This window comes from Macadamia integrifolia, chromosome 14 (genome assembly GCF_013358625.1).
Source record: "Macadamia integrifolia cultivar HAES 741 chromosome 14, SCU_Mint_v3, whole genome shotgun sequence".
NCBI lineage: Eukaryota > Viridiplantae > Streptophyta > Magnoliopsida > Proteales > Proteaceae > Macadamia > Macadamia integrifolia.
This window is the reverse complement of record NC_056570.1, coordinates 1,168,033-1,177,300: the sequence shown is the minus strand read 5'-3', so window position 1 is coordinate 1,177,300 and position 9,268 is coordinate 1,168,033. Positions and strand designations below refer to the sequence as shown.

Sequence of the window (9,268 nt, the reverse complement as noted above, 5' to 3'; positions counted from 1 at the left end):
TTTGGAACGAAAAGGGGGGAAAAAAAAAAACATTAGAAACGCAAAATGATGGAACGACGAAACCTTGTTCTGTTATTTTGATTTCGTTTCAAATACAAAAAAGTGAATAACTAAGGTGATCGTTTATAAAACAGGTTCACCAAAACACCATTTTTTTTTTTAAATTTTAAAACGGCATTTTGATACAAAAACTTAAAATTATATTTTTAACATGAAACATCGTTTTTGAAACTAAATGACTACCAAACGTAGCCCAAGAAGAAAGAGACACAACCCTTAAATTATGAAAATCTCAGTTAAATGGGGTCGGCAACATGGATCCTTAATCTCCAGAAGGTTCTATCCAAGGTCATAGTGAAGACAAGACCAAGGCTTTGCATCTATGCATATCATTCCTCACCACTTATTCTATGGTCGTTTTAAGTCTGCCCTTAGCTCTTTTGGCTTTTTCAATATGGAGCCGATCACTCCTCCTTACTATAATAGGATATTAAAACCAGGTTTTAGCGATAACCAGGAGTATTGTTATCCAATTTGAGCTGATATGAGCTGATCTGGATCAAGATCAGATCAGTATTGACACTAACCAATCTCAAGATAGATTCTGATATCTTAAACCATGGTCGCAAATCCTTCGGTGCGATAACTTCTTCTATAAATATAAAGAGAAATTATACCAAAAAGAACTGCAGTCTTGCACATCTATTGTTTTAAATTATTCTTAGCATCGTGATGGAGTTGTAAAAAAAAAAAAATCACTACATTATTTTCTTTTCTTTAAAGGAATGGAAGGAAAAAGTCGTCATCAGATATCAAATCAAGAATATGATAATGAAGAATCCCCATGTGCAAGGCCCGGGGGGGTGAGAACTAGTCTTACCCCGAGAATGTCGAGTGACTGTTTCGCTTGACCACCAGGTCACAATATTCATACCTTACCATTAGATCAAGTGCGCCTCTATTATTAGTTTATCCATGAACCAAACAAATTTACAATGACAATGACCATAGCTTAGGTTCTGATAGATGCTGAAGTTACATTTGGTTTTGCAAATCTGTAACACAGTTTCTATATTCTACTACTTAACGAGTACTGCCTCATGAACTTCTGTTGTTCAAATGGAAGGCCGAGAACCCAATTGAGTTTACAAACTCTATAAGAGAATGTAATTTGCAAAATCCTGAAGGGTAAACAAGTGAACATAGAAAACACATCACAATGAACTAGAGAGTGCATGGGAATCACACTCCTTTTCTGGCATGTGATAAACTGCTTTTAGCTTGAAGAAGGTAACAAGAGAAGCCTATTATACTATAGTAGAATGCTCTAACCATCATCATCCTCTATTGCTTTAACCATATATTCTACAGTGTCATTGCTATATTATTAAAATTTATCCTTCTGCAATCTTAAATAGAGGGAAGGGTTCCAGAGAAGTCTATTAATCTACACTTTAGAAATAAAAAAATTATTTCAAGGAATTCAATTCAGAAAACCTGAGGGTTCAAGTCAATAGTCATTCCCAGTGCTTCCAGTACATCAGCATTTCCACAAGAAGAAGAACTGGATCTGTTTCTTTGCTGCAAGACATAGAGTGTCATACTTGCTTGTCCGTACTCTGATACAGTTAGCATAAGGAAGTTTCACAAATTTATAAACATGATAAAATAATTTCTTAAATAAATGCACACACAGGTGGTCCCCAAATTTGATGGATAAAATATGCTTGCATTAATGTATTTTTAGAACAGAGCTCACTAACTCTCATTGAGGATAAGGAAATGTAGAAATGTACCTTTAGACTTTGGAGGTTGGAGGTACGTTCACATTGATGATTGATCTGACAGCCATTGTTGGGATTCTCCTCTATTTGATGGAGAGTATATTGGCTGCTTTTGGGAAATAGACATCGTTTTCTTAGGTGCAGTTAGAGTAATTGCCCAAGAAATTTTCAAGCTTTTGGTCCTTCTCGATCAAAATTGGTTGCAAGAAAAATGCCACATAAATGAGGGAAGACAAAAAGAAAGAGAAGTGTTATGAAAAGATTAAAAGATTTTAAATATACTCTGTCATAGTATCTCCTCCATTAGAACGCCAGCAGGCATCCAATACAAAAAGAAAGCCATCAGAAGTCAGAACACAAGGGCATGACCAACGTATGAGAGAAGTAACTTCCCCTTCTATCCCCACCAAAAACTTCATCGATGAAAGTTATATATGAGAGAGACAATTTTGAGTGAAAGGGCCAGTAAGCACAAGCACAAGCACAAGCACAAGCACAAGCACAATCGGCTCAGATATCATGATCATTGAACCAGAGGCACCCAACACAACGAAGAGATCTTACAAATATTAAATTTGAAGCACCAATACAAGAAAATAAAAAATTTATCAAAAATGCAAACCACAGAATCATTGTGTGGCACTGAGGCCTCCTTTTCTCTTTTGACTCTCCTGCATTCTTTTACATTCTTATTAAATACAATCCTATTATTAGAAAAAATCTACTGTTATGATGAAGAGGGGAGTTGGGAGTGAGGGTGGGGAAGGGAAATAAAAAGAAAACAGAATCATAATGATCATGGAGGCCAACAATATGATGCACACATCTTTCTTCCATTCATCAGAGAATGAGAGTGTTGCAAAAGCGAGACCTGTCCACATATTCCTCCTGCGGAAAGAAATAAAACAGTTAAGAGAATTACTTCTTCATATTAGAGAGAAGCTAATAGAAAATGTGAACTAAATGATAGTAGCTAATAAGTTATATCATGCTATCAAATTAAGCCAAGCCTACATATATCACCGGGAAGAGACAACAGAGATACATTTCAACACACTGACCTCATAAATTTCAGCTAGCCCCATCTAACTCTTATTGTCATCTTGCGAATATTTAAAAATTCACAACTGAGCATGAAGCTGCCTATTCATGCAAAAGTAACTCTAACGCGTGTCTTCAAAACTACTACAAATCTCACAGAAACAATACATTACTATCTTTTCGAGTTCTTTTGGTGCTTTGGATGGTAGATTGAGCACTTTTTGAACGTCATAATAATGGTTAATTCGTCTTTTACCTATAAAAAAATTAATCTAAATGCCCTTGTAATTTGCAGTTGAATTTACTAGTAGTATTGAAAAAAGAACCAGAAGAAAAAAAAAAATGAATAGCTGATGCTTCTACATACATAAATGATAGGACCTCCCAAATCTAATTTGCAAAACAAGAAATGTACTAGAGAAATGAATAAGACAATAATCAAGTGAAATGCAAAGCACAAACAGGATGAAAGGAAGATTGAAAATGAATTAAAAATTAAATGAAAATAAGCCCGTGCAGACTTAGACATCAAGCAGTTTCTTCTCGGTAATCTTCCTTCAGCAGAAGGAGAACTTGATGGTGATGAGTAATGACCAAAAGCAGGACTAAGGACTCAAAGAACATCTTTGCATTCCATGGTAGAATAGCATCTGGGAAAAAATGCACTTCTCGTAACATTAATTTGAGGTGAAGTTTAACTCAAGAATCCTTTTCTTAATCAAATCTTCAAGGGACGTAGTGACTTCTTCTGTGATCACAGGTGCAGGTCTGACATCATTCTCAAAATCTAGATCAACTTCTAAAGCACTATTTGGCCTCTTAGTAGCAGTTAGCTGCTTCCATAATACCCATTGGTATAAGGACAAATCCATTTAAAGAATAGTGCTTTAGATAATGAATTGCATCAATCGTAACCAAATATATTAAAAAAACAGAAGTTACCTCTCCCTGCATTATCCATGTCTTGGATTCCAAAAGTTTGCCCTCTCCATATGATCTATTTGTGAATGAAGCTTCTCTGGTTGTTTCTTATGGGTGGAAAGACTTTCTTTCTTCTGTGAAAGAATAATAGTAGTAAAAAAAAAATTATCTAATCAATCAGATAAATAATGAGATCTCCAACTTACAGACTACAGTACCCAGTGTTCAAGAAATTTCCAAACTTAAATTTGTCCGTGATATAAGACCTGATAATTAAATCCCTTGTCATCTTCTTGTTCATCATCCATGCCTGAATCTTCTCCACCAAGATATCTACACCAGTGTGGGGGGCAATGAGGGGGGCGCACATGGGCATCAATAGGAGGTGGCTTTTTTGGGTTTCACAGGAGTGGGGGTGTCATTTCTGTGTGTCTAGTGCAAAGGCCGTGTGACCAGGGAGCGTTCAGTTCCCCATATATATTTACACTAGCAAATTCGAACGTGCAGATGCACATGTGGCCATATCTTAGGGGGGAAAGGATTCAGAAGGAAGGGTGATCAGGAAGAGAAGGGATAGAGTTTCTGGGAGAAAGAAGGAACCTGTGGATGGAGAGAGAGAGAGAGCAAATAAACATTTTCTATACCATAATGAAGAACATTCTACTCAGTTTCACCATCTGATTTCTAATTCGTTATGACTTATCAATGCATTTTTGGAATGGAAAAAAGATTACCAGAGCCTTATTTTAACAATCAATAGTAGTCACCCAAAAAAGTGGAATCCAGCATTAAATCAATTCCTATACACACTTCCATAGGGCTGCACCATAAGAAAATTCATAAAATGGGTAAAAGAATGCTACCTAGTCACCTTAGACACATGAGTAGGTGATTACCACCCCGCCCCCTGTTAAATAAAAAATCCCAGCTATGTATATGACCCTGCTCGCACTCTGATGTAGCAGCGCTCCGATGGATCGACCCAAACCCGCTCCAGAACCCGGACCAAGACCGAGATCCAATTGGGTTCCAAGTTACTGATTTGGGTTCAAGATTGTTAGAATATTCTAGGATTTTATTCTATTTGTAATCTTTTATTTTAGGAAGTTCTAGATAAGTAACAAATTCTAGGATTTTTGATGCGGATCCGGATTCCAAGGACCGAAATCGGATCGCTTATGGCCCACAAGAATGACCAAAATCTCAAATTTAATGGTTGAAGGGTATTCTTGTAATTTCAGAAACAAGCAGGGCCTTAGAAATAATTATAAGGTAGATGGGGTAGTTCTAGAACTAAAACTTTAATACAAAGGCTTATTCTGAATTTTACCAAAGAGAAAAGGGGTAATGGAATATAACTTTTGGGAACAAGGGCTTAATTGTAATAACAGGAAAAATTCTTTTAAAATAAAAGAAACCTGTTCTTCTTCTTCTTCTTGTCGTGAGAACCAGAAACCAGCGGACAGAAAAAAATTCCGATCGGTAGAACTCCTTCGATAGGGCTTGGTTGGACCTGAAATTCGAAACGAAGCTTCTCAGGATAAGGCTCTATTGATCCCACAAGATAAGCACCTGGATTTTCAATCTGGGAGGCTGCGGGAATGACCAGAAGTAGAACCTGGCGGTAGAACAGAGTCAGTCTCAGTTGCAGGTATGATAACAGATGGTAAAGGGACTTTTCGGCAGCTGAAGTCTGATGATTTGTGTCGCCTAGGAGAGGGCTTCCTGCGATCAAATCCTTGGCCCAAACAACTCACATATAAAGGAGCTCGAAACACCTCAGTAGGGCAGCAACTGTCACCCAGAACAGGGGCTGGGAAAGAGAACCAGCTAGAAGAAGAATGGAAGAAGAAAAAGAACAGCAGGAGAAGAAGAACAGAGGGAAAAGAAAAGACAGTCAGGGGAAGGGGAAGAAGAAAACAGTTCAGAAGAGAGAGAAAGGGAAACCACCCATGGCAGCCATCGTTTCCAACCAAAACATAAATTCTCAAATTCATTCAAAAATCTCTACTGAGTTCTCCATTACAGGGCTATTTAAAGAAAAATAATAACATAATTTTGGAAGCTAATTAAAAATGGAAACTAAACCTAGATAGCAACTAAATAAAAATCAAATCTAAAGATAGCAACTACTTCCATCGTGCAACTGCATCAGCTCTCCCGGTCTTAAAAGAACTCGACTCCGTTGAGTTAGGTCGTGCTCCCAAGATACCCTTGTAAGTTGCTCGTTGATGAGGTGGCACGTATCTCGAAGCAGAAGATGGGAACATAACACCAAGAGGAGGGAGGGTAGGTTGACGTGCCACTAGAGCAGGAGTCAGTCGACGACGTGGCATGTCTGATAATGCGTGTGACCTCATTAAGTACATACGACCTCCTTGCTTCACCTTGATGGTGTTCCGTGCACCATCATAGAGAATGCCTGCATGTCGCTGCCAAGGTCGCCCTAGAAGAATGTCACAATGTGCCAATGGGGTGACCAAACAGGTGACATGGTACTGTAACGGCCCAAACTGTAGGTGTACTCGAACAACTGCAGTGGCCTCTTCTCGAGCTGTGGGTCCAAAACCTCGCACATGAATCTTCTTGAAAAGCTGCTTTTGTGGAAGGTTGTGTACTCGAACAAATTCAGCAGATATGAAGTTTGCTTCTGCCCCAGTATCAACAACTACATGAACATCAATAGGGTCAGAGCCGTGCAGGAGAGTCCCCTTCTGTCTGAAGAGAGGAGCTTTATCAACTAGTCTATTCGAAAAGGATGAAAGGCTAGCTGAATGAGCTTCTACATCCTCATCTTCATCATCGACAACATCATCGTCCTCGAGCGGATAAGGATATAAATGAAATTCATCTTCATTCTTCTCTGTCGGATGCTTCTCTGCAACGTTCACAGAACGAGTCCTGTTGGGACACTTGTTGGAATAGTGACCCTTCTCGCCACAACTATGGCATATGATATTCTTCACCCCAACACTATCCTTGTTGAACTCTGACCTTTTCTCTTCAACTCTGCAAGCTTCAGGCTTCTTTTCCTCCATACGCGGTGGAGGTCTATAAACTGAAGAAGTCTTGAGCATACCCTTCCAATAAATGGACTTCTCTTCAGCTGTCTTGGCATGAGCCGCTGCCACATCAACAGACCTGAAATCAGTGTTAGCCAACTCAAGTCGAATCTCAGTACTTAACCCACTGATATATCGCATCACCCGTTGCTGGTCTGTTTCCTGAAGCCGACACCTTGAAGACAGTTTGTGGAATTCGAGGGTGTAAGAATCCACATCTTTGTTCCCTTGTTGCAAGTTAAGTAATTTATGGAACATTACCTTTTCATAATTAAGGGGAACAAATTTTTCAGTCAGGATCTGCTTCATGACCTCCCAATTGATAACGGGTCCAAGTCTTCTGACAAACCTTGCATGTAGTACATCATCCCACCATGAACATGCATACCCAATAAACTTGGTGATGATGAGTTCACACTTTTTCACGTCTGGAAGAGACTTATACGCAAAAATTCTCTCCACTTTGGTAAGCCAGTCAAGAAATTCCTCAGGTCCCTTTTCACCACTGAACTCGGGAACCTCCACTTTGATGCCATAATCTCTATCAGAAAATTGCCGGGTAACATCCTGGGGAACAACCGGATCAGATTGCTGCCTCTGAGGTGTGTCTTCGATCCGTAAAGTGTTGAGCTGAGGGGGTAATGTAGAGGATCCTTCTTCAGCTCGCTTGTCGGACCTCCTCATAAAGGCAATCATCTCTTCCATAAACTTATCAAACTTGGCTTCAGTCCTCTCAAGCCTAGCATCAGTATTCTGTTGGTTCTCGGCTAACTCACGATATAATTTGTGCAACTCAGCATTGGTGATGTGACTTGCCATGGTTAGAAAATTGCAGGAAAATTTGCTCTGATACCACTTGATGCGGATCCGGATTCCAAGGACCGAAATCGGATCGCTTATGGCCCACAAGAATGACCAAAATCTCAAATTTAATGGTTGAAGGGTATTCTTGTAATTTCAGAAACAAGCAGGGCCTTAGAAATAATTATAAGGTAGATGGGGTAGTTCTAGAACTAAAACTTTAATACAAAGGCTTATTCTGAATTTTACCAAAGAGAAAAGGGGTAATGGAATATAACTTTTGGGAACAAGGGCTTAATTGTAATAACAGGAAAAATTCTTTTAAAATAAAAGAAACCTGTTCTTCTTCTTCTTCTTGTCGTGAGAACCAGAAACCAGCGGACAGAAAAAAAATTCCGATCGGTAGAACTCCTTCGATAGGGCTTGGTTGGACCTGAAATTCGAAACGAAGCTTCTCAGGATAAGGCTCTATTGATCCCACAAGATAAGCACCTGGATTTTCAATCTGGGAGGCTGCGGGAATGACCAGAAGTAGAACCTGGCGGTAGAACAGAGTCAGTCTCAGTTGCAGGTATGATAACAGATGGTAAAGGGACTTTTCGGCAGCTGAAGTCTGATGATTTGTGTCGCCTAGGAGAGGGCTTCCTGCGATCAAATCCTTGGCCCAAACAACTCACATATAAAGGAGCTCGAAACACCTCAGTAGGGCAGCAACTGTCACCCAGAACAGGGGCTGGGAAAGAGAACCAGCTAGAAGAAGAATGGAAGAAGAAAAAAGAACAGCAGGAGAAGAAGAACAGAGGGAAAAGAAAAGAAAGTCAGGGAAAGGGGAAGAAGAAAACAGTTCAGAAGAGAGAGAAAGGGAAACCACCCATGGCAGCCATCGTTTCCAACCAAAACATAAATTCTCAAATTCATTCAAAAATCTCTATTGAGTTCTCCATTACAGGGCTATTTAAAGAAAAATAATAACATAATTTTGGAAGCTAATTAAAAATGGAAACTAAACCTAGATAGCAACTAAATAAAAATCAAATCTAAAGATAGCAACTACTTCCATCGTGCAACTGCATCATAAGCACCTTCAGTCAGGTCCGCGACCAGTACAAACCTCGAGAGTAGCTATTGATGACATGGCAGCGTCATTAATACTCGGGTAGTTGTATCATTTTTCTTCCTTTTATAAGGAGTGAGGGTCAATTTGTGGCCCACTTGTTTTTCCTTCGGAGAGCTTTCCTTCGGGTTTGGTGCCTCCTTCAGAGAGCTTCCCCTCGGTCCCAATTTCCTTTCCCTTATCGTCTCTTGTTCATAAGTAAGTACCATGTCCAGTTCATCTGGGTATAGTCCCTCATCCTCCGAGAGGACAATGTCCAATCGAAGGGGTCGAAGCCCCAGGGGGATCTAAGGGATGTCCTCGGGCTCTTCCCCCTGATTCGCCCTCATCCTGCGACTCATCGTCTGCGGCCTCACCATCTGGGTCCGAGGGTGGCTCAAACGGTGAGGGTTTCAGGGAGAGGGTGCGTGAGTCCCGAGCCCGAACCCTGGACTTCCTTGAGGTGGAAGCTCTCAACATCGTTTCTACCATGGAGGAGCTTAAGTTGGGGGAACTGAGGGCTTCCTGTAGTATTTCGGATGCCTTTGTGCTCCGGCTGCCAAAAC

General features: G+C 40.0%; 1 long non-coding RNA gene across 1 annotated transcript; it reads right to left on the bottom strand.

Annotated features, from left to right (window-relative positions):
• Positions 1–1,211: 1,211 nt before the first annotated feature.
• LOC122060870 lies at positions 1,212–4,918 on the bottom strand. Its single transcript, XR_006134485.1, has 3 exons — positions 3,768–4,918; positions 1,797–2,672; positions 1,212–1,581 (listed from the first exon to the last, which is right to left on the bottom strand). It is a non-coding gene; the product is annotated as an uncharacterized LOC122060870 (long non-coding RNA).
• Between the last annotated feature and the right edge of the window lie 4,350 nt (positions 4,919–9,268).